Below are 26340 nucleotides of genomic sequence, written 5' to 3' on the forward strand. Positions count from 1 at the left end.
CATGCTCACCTCATTATGCAGTTAAGAAATATTTTCCATTCTGCAGTTTTATTTAACATTTATATTCATGTTGTATTTTTTTGCCCTCATTTCTTGCATCTTTACTGTTAATTTTGTTTTTCTTTTTCCTTTTCAACTATTTGAATGCCTATTTTTATTGTGCATAACTATTTTAATGTTTAAATTATGTTTGATATTACAAGAATGGGAAAAATAGCAGTAACTGGTTGTAAATTATGTTCTCAATTACCAGTATTAATCTCATTCTAAAAATCTAGCATATAAGTATTACATATGTTCATCATGCACATTTCAATTTCTTATTGTTTACTAGGTTACTGCTTTATAGTGATGTTTTTAGGACCTTTTAAAATTCTTATTTGTGTATTGTTTTTTCAAAATATGGTTATTTTTTTCTAGTAAACAGTATGTTTATTTAATATAGGTATTTCAAGAGGCTGTTGTAACTTTACATATAGAAATATAAACATACATTTAGTACTTCACTAAAAAATGCAAATGTAGCATTAAATGACTTCTTTTTCTCTATAAATATTCTAAACCTGCTTTTTTCCAGTCAGTATTTTTTTATATAGTCAAACACTCAAAATGTACAGTCTGCTTCTGCTGATAAAACACAGGATGTTTATACCACTTCTGAATTAAGGAATCTGCTTTGAAAGTATTTGCCTTTGTTGAGGGGAAGTATTTGGAAGTGGCTAGTGTTTGCCACAGGGCAGACTAGTTAGGAAAACTTTCTTTTCAGTGCACACTAAATTACGTAATGGTATCTATGAAAACATTTCCGTATCTGAATTGCAACCTCTGGAAAAAATGTTACATGAAATAACAGGAATTGCATGGGCAGTAAGGCCACAAGTGCAGAAAAGCTCTGTACAAGTGTCAGCTGTCAACACAGCATGTTGTTAATAAGTTGTTGCTAAACAATTTTGATATAAAACACTGGTTTCTGGAAAATGTGAATTTGAAATGAACACACCAGTCTTATGAACATTCTCAAATGTTCTTAGAGTTTGGAAAATAAAATTTTACATTACAGTCTACAAATATTTGAAGATAAAGTTTACTGTAATATATGTCTTTCTTACTACTGGCTCTCAATTTAAATTACAGTGCATCTGAAAGTATTCACAGCGCATCACTTTTTCCACATTTTGTTATGTTACAGCCTTATTCCAAAATGGATTAAATTAATTTTTTTCCTCAGAATTCTACACACAACAATGACATAATGACAACGTGAAAAAAGTTTACTTAAGATTTTTGCAAATTTATTAAAAATAAAAAAATTGAGAAAGCACATGTACATAAGTATTCACAGCCTTTGCCATGAAGCTCAAAATTGAGCTCTGGTGCATCCTGTTTCCCCTGATCATCCTTGAGATGTTTCTGCAGCTTCATTGGAGTCCACCTGTGGTAAATTCAGTTGATTGGACATGATTTGGAAAGGCACACACACTGTCTATATAAGGTCCCACAGTTGACAATTCATGTCAGAGCACAAACCAAGCATGAAGTCAAAGGAATTGTCTGCAGACCTCTGAGACAGGATTGTCTCGAGGCACAAATCTGGGGAAGGTTACAGAAAAATTTCTGCTGCTTTAAAGGTCCCAATGAGCACAGTGGCCTTCATCATCCGTAAGTAGAAGAAGTTCGAAACCACCAGGACTCTTCCTAGAGCTGGTCGGCCATCTAAACTGAGCGATCGGGGGAGAAGGGCCTTAGTCAGGGAGGTGACCAAGAACCCGATGGTCACTCTGTTAGAGCTCCAGAGGTCCTCTGTGGAGAGAGGAGAACCTTCCAGAAAGACAAACATTTCTGCAGCAATCCACCATTCAGGCCTGTATGGTAGAGTGGCCAGACGGAAGCCACTTCTTAGTAAAAGGCACATGGCAGCTAGCCTGGAGTTTGCCAAAAGGCACCAGAAGGACTCTCAGACCTTGAGAAAGAAAATTCTCTGGTCTGATGAGACAAAGATTGAACTCTTTGGTGTGAATCCCAGGCGTCACGTTTGGAGGAAACTAGGCACCGCTCATCACCAGGCCAATACCATCCCTACAGTGAAGCATGGTGGTGGCAGCATCATGCTGTGGGGATGTTTATCAGCGACAGAGACTGAGAGACTAGTCAGGATAAAGGGAAAGATGACTGCAGCAATGTACAGAGACATCCTGGATGAAAATCTGCTCCAGAGCGCTCTTGACCTCAGACTGGGGCGACGGTTCATCTTTCAGCAGGACAACGACCCTAAGCACACAGCCAAGATATCAAAGGAGTGGCTTCAGGACAACTCTGTGAATGTCCTTGAGTGGCCCAGCCAGAGCCCAGACTTGAATCCGATTGAACATCTCTGGAGAGATCTTAAAATGGCTGTGCACCGATGCTTCCGATCCAACCTGATGGAACTTGAGAGGTGCTGCAAAGAGGAATGGGTGAAACTGGCCAAGGATAGGTGTGCCAAGCTTGTGGCATCATATTCAAAAAAGACTTGAGGCTGTAATTGCTGCCAAAGGTGCATCGACAAAATATTGAGCAAAGGCTGTGAATACTTATGTACATGTGATTTCTTAGTTTTTTTATTTTTAATAAATTTGCAGAAACCTAGAGTAAACTTTTTTCACGTTGTCATTATGGGGTGTTGTTTGTAGAATTCTGCGGAAAAAAATGAATTTAATCCATTTTGGAATAAGGCTGTAGCATAACAAAATGTGGAAAAAGTGATGCACTGTGAATACTTTCCGGATGCACTGTATGCCTTCAACATTTAAAGATTCATATAACCTCTGTTAACTTTCTAACAAACTTGATAGGCTTGTGAAATGTTTAATACTTAATTGTATAAAACATAAGTGAGGAAAATACTGTATGGTCAACAGTTACCAAACAGTTTTATAACTCCCTTTGAAATTACAGCTTTCATTATGTCATTGCAAAACAGAAAAGCAAGTGATCTACTTACTTGTCAGAACTGAATAAAGAAATTTTTCAGCTGAACTATTACTCTCAATGCTAGCTATTATCCATGAAGCTAACAAGAAATGGATCCTGACTAAAACTTGACGTTAAATATCCATATCTGTTACTCTCAAGGAAAGTAAAATTCTTCAAAATATTAATCTTATAGACCGGTTTCACTTTTAAACATGGATGTCAAGATATTTACAAAGGAACTATTTACGAGAACATAGAAAGTACTCCTCTCCATTATACTCACACAAACAAACCCACTTTTTAAAGAGCAGTGTGGTGTAGGATGCCTTTACATAGTAAAGCATGCATCATGTAATAGAGTCGCTTGAAGTATTTAATTTCTGGAAACAAAAGTGCAACTTATTAAGCTGCACTGTATATATTTGGCTTCTGATTGTAAAATAACCCTTATGTAACAGCTTATTTAAACAGAGCAAGACACCCAGCAACACTTCTCTGTGCTGCCAGTTCTGTACACATCCACCAGGTAACACGTTGGATGTTTAAAAGTTAAAATTACACTTTATCACAAACCAAGCATTTATTTCCTATCTAGCTAATCCATAGTATTTAATATGCCTTTATGCTTAACTTTTTACTGTCAGTGCTTGAAGCGGGCTGCACCAGTACTGACCTATTCCAATTTCATCACAGATTTCATGCACCATTTCTTAGCATACTGTATATATACAGTATTTCTCCTCTTAACAGTTGGCTTTTGGTTGCTGATAAGAGGCCTGTGCAGCTCAAGTTATTTTTGCTACTTTTTTCAGCTGCAAAGGAGCAATTGATGCACATGTGAGTGAGAACAGCTAAAGAGGTTTGTTTTTGCTTCATCACATGTGTAAGAAGTAGCGACAGCCAGCAGGACTGAAACTTAAGTACTTCACGGTCATCATCACCCCGTATACTAAAAAAATAACAAAAAAGAAAGAATTGTAAAAAAAAAAAAAATGTTATAAAGGTGGTGCAGTGGTAGCGCTGCTGCCTCGCAGTTAGGAGACCCAGGTTCGCTTCCCGGGTCCACCCTGCGTGGAGTTTGCATGTTCTCCCTGTGTCTGCGTGGGTTTCCTCAGGGCGCTCCGGTTTCCTCCCACAGTCCAAAGACATGCAGGTTAGGTGGAATGGTGATTCTAAATTGGCCCTAGTGTGTGCTTGGTGTGTGGGTGTGTTTGTGTGTGTCCTGCGGTGGGTTGGCACCCTGCCTGGGATTGGTTCCTGCCTTGTGCCCAGTGTTGGCTGGGATTGGCTCCAGCAGACTCCCGTTACCCTGTGTTCGGATTCAGCGGGTTGGAAAATGGATGGATGGATGGATATAGGGTGTGAAGGTAAAGTTTTAATTCTGAGGAGGGGGACAGATTTAGACAATGATGTTTGCACAAGAAGACAAGACAGAGCAAAACAGAGGTAAAGATGCTATCAGAAAAAAATGTTGTAACAGGGGTGAAGGTCCTGAGGCGGTTAAAAGTAACAGGGTGGACTTAGATTGCAGTGGACTAATATTAAAGATTTTTGTGTGATTTTTATTTCACTTATGAGCAGAAGGCAGCAGAAGTTGTTGGGACAGGGAAGCACTATTTCTTCTTCCACTGGCTACATTTGCTGCCAAAAAACACTTTCTAAGGGTTTTAAATCTATTGTGTGAGTGATCAACTGATACTGATTGATAACTGGTATTACCCTTTCTCTGAAGGACGATGTCTTTCTCTGAATGTAGTATCTGTTATTTAGATTATTCCAGAGGACATGTGTCAATCTCATCACGCTATAGGAGTGCAGTTCTGACAATGTCTTACATTGAATTCTAGTGAATGAGGCAATACATTTTCTAACAATTACCAAGCAGTTTTTTTTTTTTACGATTTTAAGTTGTTTTGGAAACTCCACAATTCTTCTGCCAGTTCTCAAATAAAGTTTGATTTACATTGATTTGCCTGCAAGTTATCTGTGTAACACAGAGCCTCAGAATATAATAAGTGGTACCAAGAACAGGGTGTTGCATAATGGGAGCAGCAACAATGCTATGTGCACAAAGTTTCTATTCCCTGGAATCCAATAAATGTTTAAGCTAAAGGTCTCCAATATGCACTAGACATTTGCTCCAGAATATTTACATCCAAAACGTGCTTCTTTCTAACCTTTTAGAGGGCTGTTGGGTAAATGTGCTGGGACTGTGGTGGGTGGGTACCCTCTCCTCGCTGCATTGTGGACTAGACTAGACATGTACAATAGTCTTTCTAAATATTGCTTTTGACAGGGTTGAAAATGATAATTTCTTCAAACAGTAGATCCTGCCTTGTACCTTGTTGAGAATCCTGCCACACATGTCCAATTTGTGTCCAAGCCCAAGATGTTGTGATTCGTGTTTACTGTTGATGGTGAGATAATACCATCTATGGAGAAGTGGTGTTGAATGGTGTTTTGTTGTCTTGGCTCCTATGGTTACAGTGATTTCCCATTTATATTCTTTATTGTGTAGATCTTAACAAAATGTTTTAAATCCCATAAACTTATCATTCTGTGGTCAGGGACTTAAGCACTTCCTCCCATCATCCCTTGTATGTTTGTAACCTCTGGCAATTAAACAGAGTAAAGGAAAAGGTAGGAATTAAGTTACACATTAGTTACGCATTACAGATAATATTTCAAAAAATGTTAAAGAAGCAGCATACAATATGAATGTTGGCACACTATATCATTTTGGCCTAAGTAGAAGTATATCTTACGTCTACATGGCCATTGAATGGACTATTAAAACAGGCCACCTGCCTATCTCAATATGGCTGCCAGGTTGAGTTACCTTCATCATGGCCTTCTCTTCGTGGCCAAATGGTGAGAGAGAGAGAGAGAGAGAGAGGTAAAGGCAAAGTGACCAACTTTATACCATTCTTACCACAAAACACAAACCTATGGGCTATTGTGGTAGAGAACGGGCCCCGATTCAAAACCAATCATAAATAGCCACACTTCAGACCAACAGAATTAGTTTACCTGACTCTTCCTGGGGCAGTTACCAATGAAAGCGCTCAGGTACAATTCATCAACCAGTTACTTTGTTTATGCAGTTTATAGCTTTACTGCCAGGGATGTCTTATTAGCTATTATAGGTTCTTGTTAGCTCAAGTCGCCTTTTTCAAGCTGGTTTGATACATGCTCAATTCTCTCTTAACTCTCCATAAATTTAGTAACCTCAGTCAAAACACCTTGCGGGGGGATGGTTTGGGGGGCGCGGGTGTGGTTTAACAGGGACGGGACAGGTTGGTTAGTTAAACATCAGAGCACGGCTTTTCTCATGAATAAAGTAAAACATGCCTCCTGAAACTCTATCTAAAGTAACATTTGTTTTGTCTAGCTTACAAATATTTATGGATTTTTATGCTAGATATCGCTCTACCACAAAGGGATTAGTAACGAAATCCACGAAGAAATACTCACAGCTTCTTACCTGTTGATTTGGTGTGTGATTAGGTACAGAAGCCATAAGGGGTTTTCCAGGCTTGAATCGATTTATTTATGATGACTTGGTGCTTTTGCTTAATGGGGTCCAATAGTTTGCCATACACACAGTGGGACGCATACAACTTAAAAATTCTACATTTTAATTTAAAATTTTTTTTTGTAGTGTGTGATTTTTGGACTGCAAGGAGGCGATCTTGCACCCTGCTGCCTCACAGGTGGATATATGTAGACTGAAAAAAATGAGAGAGGGGATTTTTTTAACATTTCCATTGTGTATACCTTGCTAAAGCAGCAGAATAGTTTTTAAAGTCCTTTCCTGACTGTCAAACAGAATATGCCCATTAACGTCCATGGTCTCCACTTATACCTATGCTGATAAAAGATGTCCCCTTTGAAAGGGTGGGGATGGATACTGTGGACCCATTGCCCAGGAGTAAACATGGTTGCAAGTACAAACTGGTAATACAGTAATCCCTCCTCCATCGCGGGGGTTGCGTTCCAGAGCCACCCGCGAAATAAGAAAATCCGCGAAGTAGAAACCATATGTTTATATGGTTATTTTTATATTGTCATGCTTGGGTCACAGATTTGCGCAGAAACACAGGAGGTTGTAGAGAGACAGGAACGTTATTCAAACACTGCAAACAAACATTTGTCTCTTTTTCAAAAGTTTAAACTGTGCTCCATGACAAGACAGAGATGACAGTTCCGTCTCACAATTAAAAGAATGCAAACATATCTTCCTCTTCAAAGGAGTGCGCGTCAGGAGCAGAGCATGTCAGAGAGATAGAGAAAAGCAAACAAATCAATAGGGCTGTTTGGCTTTTAAGTATGCGAAGCACCGCGGCACAAAGCTGTTGAAGGCGGCAGCTCACACCCCCTCCGTCAGGAGCAGGGAGAGAGAGAGAGAGAGAGAGATAGAGAGAGACAGAGTTTGTTTTTCAATCAAAAATCAATACGTGACCTTCGAGCTTTTAAGTATGCGAAGCACCGTGCAGCATGTCGCTTCAGGAAGCAGCTGCACAGAAGGTAGCAACGTGAAGATAATCTTTCAGCATTTTTAGACGAACGTCCTTATCGTCTAGGTGTGCAAATAGCCCCCCTGCTCAACCCCCTACGTCAGGATCAGAGAAAGTCAGCGCAAGAGAGAGAGAAAAGTAAGTTGGGTAGCTTCTCAACCATCTGCCAATAGCGTCCCTTGTATGAAATCAACTGGGCAAACCAACTGAGGAAGCATGTACCAGAAATTAAAGGACCCATTGTCCGCAGAAATCCGCGAACCAGCAAAAAATCCGTGATATATATTTAAATATGCTTACATATAAAATCCGCAATGGAGTGAAGCCGCGAAAGGCGAAGCGCGATATAGCGAGGGATTACTGTATTGAATTATGTAATAAGAGATCCAGAGATGGTCACATGACGCAAGGCAAACCTGGCCAGTGTTGTGGAAGTATTGGCTGAGGTTTTCATTTGCATTGAGAGAATCTGGACCAATCAGAGTACACCTTTTATTTCAAAGATCATAAGAGAGTTGTATAAGATCACTTGCTATTAAGAAGTCAACCACTACTGTCTATCATCCACAAACTAATGGTTTGAATGAAAGATTAAATAATCTTTGATTATATGCATTGCTTATGGATACTGTTTTACCATTTCTTACGTATACAGTGAGGGAGTGACCAAAGGCATCTACTAGTCTCAGTACATTTGTATTACTTGACCTGACGCTTTTAAGGGAGAGCATTGGAAGACAGTTTTCTAGATGACCATGAGCCCAGATTAAGCACTGAGGTTGTAAGTGTGCATGAAAAATCTAAAGTCCTCAGATTCATTCTAGGGCTACAACTGTGGCTGTAGGTTTTCATTCCTGCAATGGGTCAGCCTTTCTTGTAATTGACCACATTGTGTAATTAGCTAGGTCTTTCCTTCTCTTATTCTACATTTAGAACAATTTGGTAGTATGATATTTACATGTGAAAGATATTCAGAAATTTCCCCTCATAAAAATCTAAAGCCCCCTGCTAATGTTTTTTGGTGCTGACACTGATTTCAATTCATCACAATTACTATAAGGGGATCTACAGCAACTGTAAACACTTGAATTTTAAATGTTATTTTACATCAAGGGTACAAACATTTTCAAAACATTGTAGTAGAAAGGCAATGTACCATTAAATAGCTTCAGACAAATGCATGATTTTGTGATATTTTACTTTCTTATTTATAAAAACACTCCACCGATGACAGCCACTGTATACATACAAGTGAACAGAAATGTATCTTTATCTCAGCATAAATAGGGCTACGAAATTGGTGATAAAATATATTACTTCCAATGTCCTTCTGTTGTCATAGGCATATCTCAGAAACATGGAAGACTGGTTTTCTGAAATCGAAACCTTTGCTGCTTTAAATGGGATATATTTATTAAGTTTTAAGGCTTTTTTCCATATTTGGACTAGTGCCCTGCAGACTCCATTTTGAAACCAAGAAAAAAGGCATGGTAATTTTAAATGCTTACTTAAGAATACAACTTCAAATGGCAAATTAATGTATACCATGATTGAAAAACATATTAATTTGAAAATTAAAATGCCAATCCTATCCCTTAATATGAAACCCACTGGAATATTTCTGTCCAGTTTTTGCTTTTGGCATGCCATTTACAGTCATCTGCTTCCTAATGATTGTTATTAGAAGTCCAGTGTCTGATGCCCACACGCTACTGCAGATTTAATCACCCCCTATCAATTACGTATTCTTTAAATTTTTTAACTTTTCAGATTACATGAATAATTATCTAGATGATATCTAACTAGGACCATTAATTATTCTAAAAAAGTAAAAAATAGTGCCAGAAATTGTTTTTAAGCGAGATAACCAAGGTACACAAAATGGTGTTCCTGTGGCCAACTGATTAGATGTTGGATGAAGAATGGCCACAAAGCACACTTCACAGTATTTACCCTTTTGTTGTTCTGATGCATTTCTGGAAGACTGACTACCTGTGTGTTTCAATGGGCCTCAAACCGTTTGATCACTGAAGCCCTTTTTAGATACTGGCTCAAATTGGTCTGATAGAAAAACCGGTCTCTATAATTGTTTCATTTTTTCTAATAAACTTGACATAATGTGCCTAGACTGTATATGCAGGCACCAGTGAAAGCACACCCTAAACCAGATCTGCTCAGTTATAGTCCTGGAGGTCCACACTGGCTGCAAGTCTCTTAATTAGAACATGTTTTGCTTACTGATAATGCAATATTTTTCGGGGCTTTGTTTTAGTTCACTTACTTGTTACAACTAAGAACATTTAATTGCCTTTTTTAGTTTTAAATTGCTGCATTCAGGTTTTAATTGATGCTTCTTTTCTTTACCAACCATCAGTTAATAATGAGGTGCAAATGACAAAAGAACCACCAGCTCTCCAACTAACGTGCTTCCATTTAAACCTGTGTACATATATCATGAAGTATCTGTGTTAATAAAATGTGAGAGAGAAGGGAAGGGACACAAAACATATGGATAACGTTCTCAAAAAATAAAAATATATACAGTTTTTGTCTTGAAAGAATGAAATCACTAACAAGCTAAAATAATTATAATTTCATTATCTGTTGGATCTGGCTTCTAATTACAAAACTGGTTGGAACAAAAAATTGCTGCCACTGCCGACCTCCAGGACAGTAATTGAGTACCCCTGCCCTAAACTCACATCTGCTGACAATAAAAGGCAAAAAGTTAAAAGAATATATTTTCTTCTGTTCAGATATTTAACTTTATGGTGTCCAAAAACATTTGGATTTAGAAAGAAACACAAAAATCAAACCCAGCTCAGATTTTAATTTAGAATAAAAAGCTTTATAATTGAAGCTAAAATGAACGTAGACATACCAACCTGTCTGATCATCAATCAAGATGAACTAAAACCAGAAAAAATATTCACTGACACCATCCTTAATAATCAAGGCTGTCTTTGAAGGTCACAGTCTAGCTCTCCAATTTCAAGGTAAATTTCCCAGCACAGATTTTATTAAGGGTCAATTATGAGGCTGTATATTTTCCTGAAGTGTTAAGAATTTCATGTTGAAGAAAACTGAGAAATGAACCAAATGTAAAATGAATGCTACTAAGGTAAAAAAAGCTACTAAGGTAAAAAAAAAAAATAATATATGAATTATGCTTCATCAAAAAAAAAAAGACTTGGATACAATAAAATTGGAAAAAATACAATCAATGCATTAATACATAATTTCTATAATAGAAGCAACAGATTACAGTTTGAGGAAGTTTCCCTGAGTTAGGCGATGATGAAAGTGTCCCTCAGCCATCAGTGCTGGGAAGCACATCAACTTAATAAATGAACTTCATAAAATGTGACTCCAAAGCTGGTCCTTATCCTATAGTCGTAAAATATTGAAGTGGGACAAAAATCAAACTTGACCAGATATGTGGCAGATGAAATATAATATATTGGACATAAATAGAAAATTGATGTAATTACATAATTTGTGATTAAGGTGTAAATATTAAAGTACACTTTGTGAGAAGCGGTTAAGAGTTGTTGTAGGGCCATGACTTTCTTCATCTAAAGCAGGAAAGAAGACTAATAGGGTTTAAGGATTTATAGTATAGCCAGCTGTGGGTAGTGCATGTCAAGAGATGTTATTGACAACACACTTTGTGACATGATCTTTAATATTAGAACAATCTAGACAAGAACATACCATTCAGTCCAGCAAAGCTCACCAGTCCAATCCACTTAATTCTTCTAAAATAACATCAAGTCTAGCTTTGAAACCCCGTAAAGTCTTTCTGTCTACTACACTACTAGTTAGCTTATTTCAGGTGTCTATGGTTCTCTGTGTAAAGAAAAACTTTCTAATGTTTGTGTGAAATTTACCTTTAACAAGTTTCTAGCTGTGTCCTGTGTTCTTGATGAACTCCTATTAAGACAACACTCTTGATCAACTGTTCTAATCACCTTCATAATTTTAAACACTTCAATCATCTTAATCTTAATCTTAACCTCTTAATCTTCTTTTGCTCAAACTGAAAAGGCTCAGCTCTTTTAGTCATTCCTCATAACTCATCAACTACAGTCCTGGAATCAACCTAGCCAATCTTTTCTGGACTTTTTGTACCACTGCTATGTCCTTTTTATGCCTTCGCTACATACAACTCCAATTCACATATTTTAGTTTTGCTACTTCTTTTTAATGGGCTATTTATTTTACTTTTGCATTTAAATATTGGGTTAGAATTTACATTACTATTCATTTTTACACTATTGTTTGTTCCTTCATGTGTAGTTCTAAACTTGGCCTGTCCTAAAGTCCCTGCCCCCCTATACTCTAATCCCTGAGCTCAAAGATGCTGGATCAGCTGGCATCTTCTGCAGATGTAACACTCATAAAAGACTGCCTCCTCCAATCCATCCTCTAAAAAGTCCAACATCCAAGAGGACTTGCATTGCACTGGCCTCATTATTAAAATTTGACTTTGAATTACTAAAACTGCTCAGCGTTTTTAATTAAAATTAAACGACTTAATTTAAAGTGGTAAAACTAAAAAAATTTAAGCCAAAAAAATTTGATTAAAGAACAGCTACAGTTATTTTATATCTTCTGACTCCTTACGCTCCTGTAATATTCCCCTGCTGGATTGCTGGATGTTTGTCCTTCTATGAGGCAAACTTTACTTTTCTTTGCTAGCTTAACTTTGTGTTCCTCTTATTCCTTACTTAAAAGCTCTCCACTCACACTTCCTAGTAATGAACCCTTATGCTGTCACCCTCTTAACTGCTCTGTATTTCTGAGTGCTTATTTTAGTTAATTTCTCAAAGACTTGTCTGCTCCTAAATCAAATCAGCACCTAGTCGCCTGCCTATGTACCAAAGAACCCTTCTCTTTACTGCTTTGAAGTCAGCCACTGCCTTTTTTTCCCTCTAAGGAACTGTTGTTTCGTTGTTCTTTTTGCTGGTTATTTACTGCACTTACAGAGATACCGGTGTCACTTACTGCTGTTTACAGTCCTGCCTTAGTTTCAATACAAATAACAAGAACAAGTACAAGTAACTTTTCTAAAAACTCAACTACTTTTGCTCCTGTGTGGACAAGAAAAAAACAAAAAACTCTTCTAAAGGGAAAAAAGCTTAAAAAATTCATGCACAACTCCTTAGTGGCATCTAATACTCAAAGTTATTAGCAGCAAAGTATATTTTTTAATTAACTCTCACACCACAGAACACAAAAAATCTCAGCCACTACACTTTTATTTGCAAGGGTGACGTCAGCAGGTCAATATGTCTCAGTCTCCAAGCAAAGAGAAAAATATATTGTGTGCAGGATATAACAGAGAAAGACTCCACACAAGAGCTGCTAAATGTATTTGAAGACTGTGGGATATGAGCAAAATCCATATCATAGTATAATTAAAAATTCTAAAAATTTCAGTGGATATCACCATTATGTATTTGTATATATTGTTCAGATTATAACATAATTTATTTTAACAAACAACAACCGTTTTGATGATTGAGTGTGCACACAGGAGAGCTTCTTGTCTGTCAAAGTGCTTGGTAATACTCTGCTGCTCAAAATGGTTTAACAGAAGATTTTCAGCTCTCTAGCTTGAACCAATAAAAAAGCGGCTTTTTTCATTCACTCATTCACCACCATCAAGCTAGCACAGTATAGGTTGTCTTATCCAACCTCCCTGTTTCAAATCGCCTGCTTTATATATATAAATAAATTGTGAAACTCGCTTATTCCAATAAAGAGCTGCAGGGGACTTGAGCCAGAATTGACTTACCAATTTGGCCGAACTGCACATCACTCTGGGCAGTAATCCTAGCAGGTGGGCCCACTTACTACACACAGTTCACAGAAAAGTCTGTACACAAAGACGTTACATTTAAGACACTAATACACTGACAAAAAGTCACATCTACCATTTACTTTTGCATGTACAGCCAATGGTAATAGAAATTGTTTTATGTTTAAATGTGTTTGCATAATGGTAAAATGATTTTTTTCCTGAAATCCACATCAGAAGAATTTCACCCACTGTACCAGATCAACAAGTTTATCACCCACTTTTAGGCTAAACAACCTGTTCTTGTCAAACTTTTTCTTATCTACACACAGTACCTTAATAAACACACTAGTAAATGTAATCATTGTCACAGTTTCATACAGTCAGTATATACTAAATATGAAGCAGTATTTCAAAACTGAAACCACCTATTTAATTTTCTTAGACTGCTTTATACAGCAATAATCAGGGTAATGGAAACAAGGCAGGAGTCCAATCTAGATGGAATGTCAGTCTATCAAATGCAGTATACACAAATATTATGAATTAAAATCACATTAACACTGGAGCAGAGTATGTTTAACCAATTCAATTACAAAATTTAAACTCATTGGAATTCATGTAACACAGAGACTGCATTCTCACCTCACTAGAAATGCAGACTGGTTTTCACTCTTAAAATTCAAGTTCTGGCAATCTGTAGTGCCCCCCTACCACATCATTAATTGATCTCAAAATAATAACTAACTTATTTTAAGTTATGAGGAATGATGAAGGTCTAGTCTAACACATACTATTTGTTCCTCAGAAATGTCAGAGGTTTTCCTACTGCCCATTACCTAGCTTTTTATTCATTTTCTAAACGTCTTTCTTCATGTATACTGTAATGTTGAGAAGACTAAGTGAAGACTAAGTATAGTCCTATACTATATATTATTATATATGAATAAAGCGGTCCAAAAAAAATAACACATTTCTGAAATAATATGACAGTCGATCACTAAATATGCTGTTGTTGTGCATGCCTTTCATTCTTTAATTGGTCCTGAAAGATATGAAAGTCTGTGTGTGAAATTCAATCTGTTCTCATTGAACGTACTTCCGCTTCAGGAGCCCAGAACGTTATGCATTAAACACAAAATTATTGTCAAGCATGCAGGTCTGAGGATTACCTTGCTGGCTCTGACCAGGTATGTGGTACCACCCCAGAGCAACAGGGGGCACCATTGTTAACAGTCTTGTATCTTCCCTCCACAGCACATAGGAGGCAACCCAGGAAGCTGACTGACCACACCCCCATCCCTTCCTCAACCCCACCCTTTCCAGTCTGAAACATATAAAAATGCCATCTCACTTTGATCCGAATCTGCAAGAGGATGGAGCTCCAGGTCATATGAAGATGAAGGCACTCATGTGCAACTGTTTATTTAACTGCGGCTTTTTGATTTTGTAAGTAATATTAAACATGGTGGCCCAGTTGGCACCCCAACTATTTTTGGGATTCTGCAATTTCAGTCATTCTCCACAACAAAAATGTGACAATAATGACCCTGTAAAGAAATATATATAGTATACCATGCATACATAAGAGAGTATATATAAGTATTCAATTGCCATAGGTCAGCTGTTTTGTGAAATGGATAACTCCTTAAGATTTTCGATTTAAGTGTTCAGGATTGCATTACAGTTTAAGAGTTAAAATTGTGTATCTGAATTACATTTTGTCATGGAAAAGTAAGCAAAGAAAAGGAAATTGATTCTAGTACTGAACCTGTCATAATTTGTGCATTTTTAGGAAATGAAGAATTTAATTCTGATATTTTCATATTATCATTTTGAAAATGCTATTTTTTCATATGACTTCATTTGTGGCCATTTGTGGTAGTGGCCATGTTATCAAGTCTATTGCCATATGTACTGTACATACTACAAAGATATTATTACATTCATGTCTCTGCAGGGGCAGCACGGTGGCGCAGTGTGTAGCGCTGCTGCCTCGCAGTTTGGGAGACCTGGGGACCTGGGTTCACTTCCCGGGTCCTCCCTGCGTGGAGTTTGCATGTTCTCCCCGTGTCTGCGTGGGTTTCCTCTGGGCGCTCCGGTTTCCTCCCACAGTCCAAAGACATGCAGGTTAGGTGGATTGGCGATTCTACATTGGCCCTAGTGTATGCTTGGTGTGTGGGTGTGTTTGTGTGTGTCCTGTGGTGGGTTGGCACCCTGCCTGGGATTGGTTCCTGCCTTGTGCCCTGTGTTGGCTGGGATTGGCTCCAGCAGACCCCTGTGACCCTGTGTTCGGATTCAGCAGGTTGGAAAATGGATGGATGGATGGATGTCTCTGCAGAATAAAGACTATAATGCTATACCAACAAAGACACACACACACACAAATAATCATACATTGTGTGCAGCATACATAAGTACAATTACAATATACAGTATGTTATTATGATTTGTTGTTTACAACAACATTTATTTAAATAGCACATTTTCATACAAAAAGTAGCTCAAAGTGCTTTACATAATGAAGAAAAGAAAAATAAAAGACAAAATAAGAAATTAAAATAAGACAACATTAATTAACATAGAAAAGAGTAAGGTCCAATGGCCAGGGGGGACAGAAAAAACAAAAAAAAACTCCAGGCGGCTGGAGAAAAAAATAAAATCTGCAGGGGTTCCAGGCCACGAGATCGCCCAGTCCCCTCTTTAGCAACCTTATGTTGTGTGGAGAGAAAGTGCCCCAGAATCTTCTGGTGTGCCAATAATGGCTCTGTACCTTTTGCCAGAAGGAAACAGTAAGAAAAGCAACTGTGCAGGATGGCTAATGTCTTTAATGATCCTGTTTGCCTTGCTAAGGTAACAAGTGCTGTACATGATATGCCCTGAACAAAAGGCAGCTGGGTGCGAGTAATCGTCTGTGCCACATTCACCACCCCCTACAGAATCTTGAGCTGAGCAGGTGCCGAAGCGGGTTGTAATGCTGCCAGTGAGGATGGTCTCCACTGTTCACCTGTAGAAATTGGTGAGTGCAGATGGAAAAATCCAATCTGTGCAGATGGAAGAGAGGTCTGCCTTTTGCTTTCTTAAGTCTATGGGTAGCTCATGGGTTTTGCTAAAATTAAGGGTGAGATTATTGTTCCAGTTGTTCTTCCTGAGTCAGGAGGTAGACCTCTTCTCTGTTAGCTATCTAATCCTTGTTGATGATCTGGCTAATTAGGTTGATGATGGAACTGAAGTTGTGTCTAAAACACAGTCAGAGATGAACAAAGAGTACAGAGGAGGGCTCATCAAACTTCCCCGTAGAGTGCCTGTGTTTAGAGTCAGTGTTGAGGATGATCCAATCCATACATGCAGAGGTTTGTTGCTCTGAAAGACCAAAATCCAACTGCACATGGTGGCCCTAAGCCCTTAAATGAAGAGCTTGGTGGTCAGATTGAATGGTACAACAGTGATAAATTCTGAGCTGCAGTCTATTTAAAAGGACTATGGCATAACACTTTTTATTATCCAGTTGGCATGGAATACAAGGGATATGATGATATGCAAACTGGACTATTCTGTTTAATGCATCCCAGTTCTAGTCTCTCAAACCTCTCCATCACAACTGGAGTGAATGCCACTAATCTCTAGTCATTTATGCAGGAGACTTTTTTTCTTTGGGACAGGAATAATTGCTGTCCTTTTGAAGCAAGGTGGCATCACATATTCTCTCTGTGAAATATTAAAGATGTCAAAGAAGACATTAGGACAGCATGGTGCTGTGGTAGACACAGTAAAGAGACCAGGGTTTGCATTCCGGGTGCTTCCTGCATGGAGTTTGCATGTTCTCCATGTGTCTGCATGGGTTTCCTCCAAATGCTCAGGTTTCCCCCGACAGTCCAAGAACATGCAGGTTAGGTGGATTCACAATACTAAATTGGCCATAGCATGTGGTTGATGTGTGTGTGTGTGTGTGTTCACCCTGTGATGGACTGGTACTCTGTCCACAGTTTTTTCCTGCCTCATGCCCTATTCTATCTGGGACAGGGTCCAGCACCCCCCGTGACCCTGTTCAGGACTAAGCGGGTAAGAAAATAGAAAATGATGTCATTACCTATTTTTTTATTAATATTATGACTTTTGCTGGTCAGGTTGACATTGTTGTCACATGACAATTTGAGTCCTCATTCCCTGCCTATAAAAGATAGCACTGCTAGGCTTTTTCCAACTTTCCAGTGTGGGGACATAAATCAGACAATGATACACTCATAAAGGTTTGGGATGGAAGCCCCATATAGTGAAAAGGTCCAAGTAATCTGTTTAGACTGATACACCAGAATGGAATCATAACAAGGACAACATCATCGTGAAATGACCAGATTTATATACGGAAAGGACAGGAAATGATGTACAGAGGGGATGATGGGTAAATCCAGAAAACCCTGGAGATGACATGGAAATTCGAGGCCGGAAGTGATATCATCAGGTCAGGTCGGAAGAAAGGTAGTTATTGTGAGTATGGAAGTGGAATCATCTGTGAATCTTCCGAAAGGTGCATTTATTTGTCTGGTTTTCTGCTAAATAAGAGAGAGAGGTGTTAGTACTCTGTTCCAAACCCACTTTCTTTGTACTATCGTGCTTCGTTGAGCCCGTCAACTGCTCCCTAATCACGTGCATGTGACACCGGATACACTGTGAAGTTTCATGGTAATATTTAGTTATTTCAGTTTTGTTCAGAAAGTTTTTGCGCATTCTCTTTGACTTTGATTTTTGGTTTGCATATTAGGTTTTGCTGTTTTGGCTCCAAACTCCCATTTTATCTGCACTTATCTACTGGTTCTTGTGGCTTCTTCTGATTTACTCCTTTCTTCCATTGTGGCAGAACAGAACCTTAAGCCTTACCATGTCCATCTTCAGACAGGAATGAGGAATGAGGAAGTCTGTCTTCAGACTTCTTCACATTGTGAAAATTATTTTATAAGTATGATGTAAAAAAAAAACTAAGATTATGCCCATGATAGGGAAAGCCTGTGTAGTGAAATGCTGTGATCAATATGCTGAAAAGCAGCTCATAAGTCTAGAAGCATAATAATGGCTGCATATCCTGCATTGGAATATCATTTATAACATCGGTAATAGCTGTTTCTGTGTTATGACCAAATAAAAATCCTGGCTTGAGCTCCATAAGAATTTAACTTTTTAAAATAAGATTCTAGATAAAATGGAAAATGGTTTAATGAAAGTGATTTTTTAACACAATACTTGAATTTTTATCCAAAAGAATTATTGTAACCATAATTCTTGAAATTAAACATGATATCGCCTATCCTGTTATGCATCTAAATTAGCTAAGGTAGTAGTTTTAATTATAAAATAAATTTTGAAATTCTATTGTTATTGAAATATCTTATAGTTTTAGTTCTAAATTGAGTATTTACTACAAGAGAAATGACCAAATCAAAGGTAACTCAATAATAATCTGAAGTGGTTACATTGACAGGAGGCATTCTGAATGTGTACCCCATGGATAAGAATTAAATCTAAAGTACGATTATGTGAGTGTATCAGACTTTTATAATTTGGAGAATCTCAACCAAATGAATTTAACTTATGCTGAATGTGTCAATTTGCCCATCTATAAGAATATTAAGTTATCCTACAACAATCAATCACTAATCTGAATAAAGGGACCTATAGGTCTACTTGACTAATAGTGTAGAATAAAGCCATAAAGATCTGTGAATTATTATTATGCTGTTACTATAAAATTAAGAGATCAAAAGATATCAAATCATCTAGAGTTTTGGGGACATTTAAAGCCCATCAACAAAAATAAGGTGGCACAGTTGGAACAGTTTACCTCACAAATTCAGATTTCTGGGTTCAAATCTCATAGCTAATCACTCTCTGTATGCAATTTGCACATATTTCTTTTAGCTATGGGTGCCTTTTAACAGGGTACTTCATTTTTTCTCTTACATGGAAAGGCATACATGTTATGTTAACTGAAGATTCTACTGTATGCAAATGTAAATTTGGTTCTGTAATGGATGGGCATCCTGTCAGGATGTGTTTCTTTCTTCTGCCTCATACTGCCATATTCAATAGGTCTGGTCCTGTGCCCAAGATCCTGAAATTGATTAAGAAAGATTTTAAAATGTTATGTTATGTTGTGGTACAATTAAAAATCCCTCCAAAGTCTATTCATAACATCCGATTTATGAATATAAGGAAAACCATCAGGAGAAATCTCAACTAAAGCAAAGGTGTCTATATGCTTAAACTGTGTTTCAGTAACAAAACAAATATCAGACAGTGCTCAAAAATAATACAATCAACTAAAACTGCTTTATTTCCTAATGTTTTTTATTTTTATTTTTTTTATGTTATGCCTTAATATTTAACCAAACATTCCTCTAATGGGAATAGAAGACCTGAATTTAATTTAAGTTCATGGTATGGTTTTTGTATTTTGGCTCTTCTTTTTTTACATAGAGACTATGGGTATAGATAAATAATAATGCATTTTATTTATAGGGACACTTTACATTAGCAGTAAATCTCAACGTGCAACATAAAAAGTTTAAACAAAGGCAAGGCAAGATAAAAACACAGATAAAACAACAATAATTATAGCATTCTTGTTAATAAGCTTTCCTGAATAGAAAAGTCTTTAGCTGTTTTTAAAACAGCCCACAATCTGCTGTGTTCTCAGGCTCTCTGGTAGGGCATTCCAGAGCCGTGGAGCAGCAGCTGCAAAGGTTCAGTCACCCATTGTATGAAGTTTGGTCACAGGGGGGCGAAGGCGGTAGGTATTTGTAAAACGGAGGTTTCTTGTAGTGGATTGTAATAAAAGGAGTTCTTTAAGATATTGTGGAGCATTTCCATGGATACACTGGTGAGTAAACAAACAGAGTTTGTATTCGATATGGAGATGGATAGGGAGCCAATGAAGTGATCGAAGGATTTGTGAAATGTGTTCATATTTCCGCACCCTCATCAGGATTCTTGCAGCACTATTTTGAATATGTTTTAGGTTTTGAAGGCTCTTGTTGGGTATCCCGATGAGGAGTGCATTACAATAGTCCAGCCCGGATGAGACAAAGGCATGAACCAGCTTTTCAGCATCACAGAGGGAGAGGTAGGGATAGAGTTTGCCTATGTTTCGGAGATGAAGGAATGCAATTTTACAAAGGTGATGGATATGTATATCAAATAACAGATGGGAGTCTAACTTGACACCCAGATTTGTAACAGAAGGGTAGAGGGTAATGGTACAGTCAGAAAAGGAAATACAATTTACAGAGGAACGAAGTTGATGGGGGGGTGCCAATTAAAAGAGCTTCAGTTTTGGTGCTGTCCAGCTTGAGGAAGTTCTTGGACATCCAGGCCTCAATCTCATCCAAGCAAGAGGAAAAAGTTGATGGAGGTGTAAGAGAAGTCAAGTCCACTCTCACATAGAGCTGCATATCATCGGCATAGCAATGGAATGAAACTTCATGCTTGCAGATGATGTGACCCAGGGGTAGTATATAGATATTAAAGAGGGTCGGCCCAAGGACTGGTCCTTGTGGGACCCCACAGGTGACAGTGTGGGTATGAGATTTAGCATCTCCCAAGGCCACATACTCAGTCCTGTCTGTAAGATAGGACTCGACCCACTCCAAAGCTGTGCCAGAAAGTCCAATTGTATAGTGAAGATGATGAAGGAGAATATTATGATCTACCGTATCAAATGCAGCTGGAAGGTCCAGGAGGATAAGGAGTGATGGAGAGCCATGGTCAGCAGCCATCAGGAGGTCATTGGTGACTCTGACCAGGGCTGTCTCTGTGCTGTGAGGAGTTAAGAAACTAGACTTCAAAAGATTGATTTTTTTTTGAGGTGATCCTGAAGCTGAACCAACACAACCTTTTCCAAAACCTTAGACAAAAATGGAAGGTTGGAGATCAGACAATAGTTTGCTATCACTTCAGGATCCAAAGAGGATTTTTTTAAATGAGGTCTAATTTTTAAAAGGCCAGTGGGACTAAGCCACTCTGGAGAGAGTGATTAATGATATCAGCAATAAGAGGGCTTATATCTGATACATTAGCTTTTACCAGAGGAGTAGGAAAAGGGTCCAATGAACACGTTGAAGGTCTCATCCTCTGTATGATGTCCTCAACTTCTTTAACTGTGGTACAGAGGAACTGGGGAAGGCAGCCCATTGGCTTTGATGTAGAAACATCCACTGATGGAGGGCTGGAGGCAGACAATGAGGAATGGATGCTGTCCACCTTAGAGGTGAAATATTTAATAAAATTATTGCACTGCTCCTCTGTGAAATTATTACAGGCTTAGGTGTGAGGATTGAGTAAATGGTTTATCACGGAAAAAAGTTGTTTGGAATTTCCAGGACTGTTGTTGATTAAATTTGAATTGTATTGAGATCTGGCAGTGGTCAGTGCCCTGGTGTAATTTTTTTGGTGTTCCCGATAAGCTAATTTGTGGACCGTTGAACTGGTTGCAACAAAACACCACTTGAGGGCTCGCCCAGCTGTTTTCATCTGTCGAAGCTCACTTGTAAACCACGGGGCAGATTTTACAAAAGAGACCACTCGTGATTTAACTGGGGCATGGGTCTCAAGGATGTTGTGAAGCCCATTGTTGTAGTAATCGACTAATTCACTGACAGAAGAAAGGTGGGGAGCAATGGAGAAGATCTTAATGTCAGCATTTAAATCAGCCAAATTAATTTTTTTCAGGTTCCTGAAGTGGATACAGCGCTGTGGTTTAGAGTATAGTGAATTTGTGGGTAAATCCATTGAGACAATTTTGCGATCGGAAACACCCAGATCAAGTACTTGGAGGTCTGAGATGAGGACTGAATCAGTAATGACTAAATCGAGGGTATGGCCCTTGTTGTGAGTGGGGACCTCTAAGAGCTGGGCAGCAGAATAATTAGAGGGAGTGTCAACATGAATGTTCAGATCTCTAAGAATCAGTACATTTGATGATGTTGTACAGAAAGATCAGAGCAGCTATTCATTTCCGTAATGAAATCAGGGTGTTGTTTTGGTGGTCGGTAAATAAGAAATATTTATAAATAAAGAGTAATTACAACGACTTTGCTTTTAAATACTGCTCAAGTCTATAACTAACAGTGGAAAGGGAAGCAATCTGCTATAGACTCCTTTATGTAATTTTGAAAGAGACCATCCACAATTAAATTCCAAGATTGTGCTCTTGCTTGGGTGCATGTATATGACCAGCCACTTTATTACCTTTAACTGCTAAAAGTAAATATAAACAATAAAAATATGCAACATCGTGCTAGTAACCTTACATTAGACAAGTTCAGTCTTTTTTTCTTTAATGGCAGGAACCCTTGTACCTGGAAAATATTAAATGTGCACTATTGGGCTTTTATAGATAGCAGATATCTGTGTAATTGCCAATTAGGGGATATTGAGTGCTGAATACCTATACATTCTTGTAAATGGCATATGCTTTTTTTTGCCATTTGCTTCTCTATTTTGTTTTTGCACTAATAGCTGCTGTACTGACTGCACTAGGTGACAGCTGTATGAATTTACTAATCAACTCAGGAGCAAATTCACAAACAGGTCTATAGCATTATTAAGAAGTTAGATAAATTCTATTTAATAAAACCAAAGATGTGAAGCAAAAGTCATTGTGAAAAAAGTGTAGCGAGTGGGTCAAAAGATTTAAGTTTTTACAAGTGACCAAAGCTGAAATAAATGACGTAATTCACAGTGGAAAACAGCATGGATTTGCAGTCAGTAAATCAGGTACAACTAATAAATAAATGCTAACAGTTTTTCTTTGAAAATATCCAAAAACATGGATAACCAAGAAGTGCACAATGCTGATATTCATACTATAGTGGCATTGATGTCATATGTTGCACACACCCAGTTAAGCAACATGCTGGCAACCAGATTAATCTAAACTGATAGAATGACAGCACCCATATCATAAACAAAATATTGCTGTAGACAAACATATTTAATCTCTAATCTAGTTTAATTTGTGGCCAAACAAAAAAAAACCCGATATAACTATTGGATTCCTTGGTCTCCAAAACCTGGAAAATGATGATCATGACTGTATATAAGAAACATCACCTGGATGCACTAGGACACATCATCAGTGATGTATCCTGAGCTCATCGGGCGTTTCGGGTCTCGCAACATCATACACCCTCGCTCAGGTGACCCAGCCGGGGTTGATCAATCCTCAGCTTGTATCCCAGTAGCGACCCATGGATCAGCCCTCTTCATCCAAAGCCACCTTGAGGCTTTCTCTACGGCTTCACTTACGGATTTAATGGCCCTCTTCAGTAGTATTGTATTTAAATACAACATTCAGACCTGGAAGTGTGACCATCAGCATTGCAACAGCTAAAGTCATGGCACAGTTGTAGGATGGCAACATATTACATCTGAAAACTAAGCATTAAATCAATTTTGTTCTTTTTTAGCGAAGTAAAACTTAAGTGCTTCTGTAGTGGGATCTTTTCTTGTTTTACACTCTGACTTTGGTTTCGTTTTTGGGCATATGATAATTGATTTGGGTTTTTCCTTTGGGTTTGTAACTACTGTCTGCCAGCAACAACATTACCACTTCCCTTCTGTGCTTTCCATCTTCAGGTCATTTCCCACGGGTTCTCTATCCCTTTGAACACCTGTCCATGACAGGCAGGCATAACAAAAAAAAAAAGATTTCAGGCATGTGAACTTGTTTGTATTTTCATAGTTTAAGTAGTTAAGATGAACATACCATAAGACATATACATCACACATGTGTCCAACAGAAGATGGGACTTACATTAACCTGAAATCTGCAATCTATCCCACAATATTGTAACCAATACACATAAAGAGTGGGTTGCTGGAAGATTATAAATATTCTGATCTTTGGTGTCAAGTGAAGTTGCAGTCTTCTGGAAACTCTTAACACATCTCTTTTGTCAGAGATCATAAATGCTGACTCTCCTGTGGATTTTTACTGAGGTAATTTCAGATTCAATGATATTACAAAGTGTTGAAGTGTATCTCAGTTGGGAAAGTTTTATTGAAGATTATTTATAATACATAGAAAAAAAGAGCTGCTTCTGTTGGAGCTAATAAGCATCATAACTTCATAAAAGTAAACTGATGTTCCATTAGAAATGCTGAGTCATTTTAGCTCATCTTCAAATCTAATTATTGCTCAATACAAGTACATAAGTTCTATACTTTTATTATACAATGCACAACGGGAGAGAATGATTTTTAAATACTTTTAAGAACTCTGACTGACCATAGCCCTCCATTAATAGTGTTTAACATCATCCTTTTATCTACTTTGTACAGTAACATCACTAATTAAGCTATCCAGGTTGACCCTTTTTATTTAACTATACTAATTATCAGAGCATACAGACAGTGAAATGAATTTAGTTTGGTTTACATTCAGTATTAATTTAAAGTCCATAAATTAACTCTGTATATACGTAAGACAAAACCTACAACTTGCAGTTACGTATTTAAAGATGGGGTACACTACAGTTATATGTACCAAGCCAACAATCTGCACCTCTATGGGTGTCTAATTTGATATGTCCTTTCCCACCTCCTTTGGATTTACTGGTAAAGATTCTACTATTATCACCTATTCTGGCAAATATTAAATGGTGGTATTATAGACATAATGGATGGTCTGGCATCTCGATTAGGGTAGCGAGTGGAGTCTTACCCAGCAGGAGGGCCAATATGGTAAGACAATGGAGATGGATGAACATCTTGGCTGAGATGATTGCTATTCCTTTTCCACTTTGGGAGAAGATGTAATGGATGGACTTGGGGAGACTGCCAGGCAAGAATAGGTGTACAACCAGTTTGATAGATGGCAGTGCTCCTCTGGTCTGACTCCATTGCCCATGCACAGGGATGCTTGGGATTTTAATTTTGAGAAGGCAGCCCTGTTGGATTCTTCAAGGGCCACTAGAAGTCTTCTTCATTCTATGGCAGTTCGTCCTGACCCAGAAGTGATTTCTGGGCATGATATTCTGGCACCAGAAGTAATCCCTGGTTCACCATGTAGGCAGCTGACCTGCTTCACTCACGTGAGTTGGAGGCAGAAGGAGGGGGACAACGATTGTCTATGAGGAGAGGAGTAAAGAAAGAAAGTAAGTAAGTAAAGTCAATGAACTGTGCATTGTGAGTGTGACGACTTTGGGAAGAGATGCCTGTGTAAGGCATATGTTTTCAAAAGCAAATGGCCATTTGAACGTGAGACTGAGTCTGTGTCGTTATATACAGGATTAGGGGCTCTGCTATGCCCCCTATAGGCCACAGTAGTAATGCAACATGCTGTGCCACCTCAAGTAGACATTTTTTTAAATAATGTTTATTTTCTTAAAGACTGAACCCACACATATATAAACAAAAATATCATGATTTAAAAAAGTAAAATTAAACTGATAATGTACTGTATACATTTAGTACAGTTAGTAATTTAAACTTTATCTGCAGTACTGATTTCATTAAAAATATATGTTCCAATATTCAGTATGGTTGTTAAAATAATGAAAGTAAATATTAATCAAGAGAAAAAGACATACTGAAGTTCACAAATGATTAATAAATTATACACTAAATATTAATGAGTAATTAGAACTAATTATTTTGTTCTATTGCAGCACTGAAAAAGGTCCTATCCCTTCAGGCCTTCTAATAGTAACTGTTAGATTGTCTCTGTAACACATTCTTTTTTTAATTAGTGTTCATGGCCAATTTTGAAATTGGAGGTAAAAAATGTGGGTTGCTTTTGAAAAAGAAAAAAAAACACCTAGAGAAGAAATAAAAAAGTTAAACATTATTAAATGATAACATATAAATATATTCATGCATTTTAAGAAGTTTCATGGAGTGGTTAGGGTACTGAACTTTAAATCACAGTCTCCATTTCAGACTCAAAGTGTAACTATGATCCAAGAATTTTATCTGCAAGACCTGAATATGTAAAATAAAATAAACAATTCTAAAATATAATCTTTTATGTTATCATTGCTAAAGATATCTTCCAAATATATTTGGCATAGTGCC

The sequence above is a fragment of the Erpetoichthys calabaricus genome, chromosome 15, assembly GCF_900747795.2.
Source record: "Erpetoichthys calabaricus chromosome 15, fErpCal1.3, whole genome shotgun sequence".
NCBI classification, from domain to species: Eukaryota; Metazoa; Chordata; class Cladistia; order Polypteriformes; family Polypteridae; genus Erpetoichthys; species Erpetoichthys calabaricus.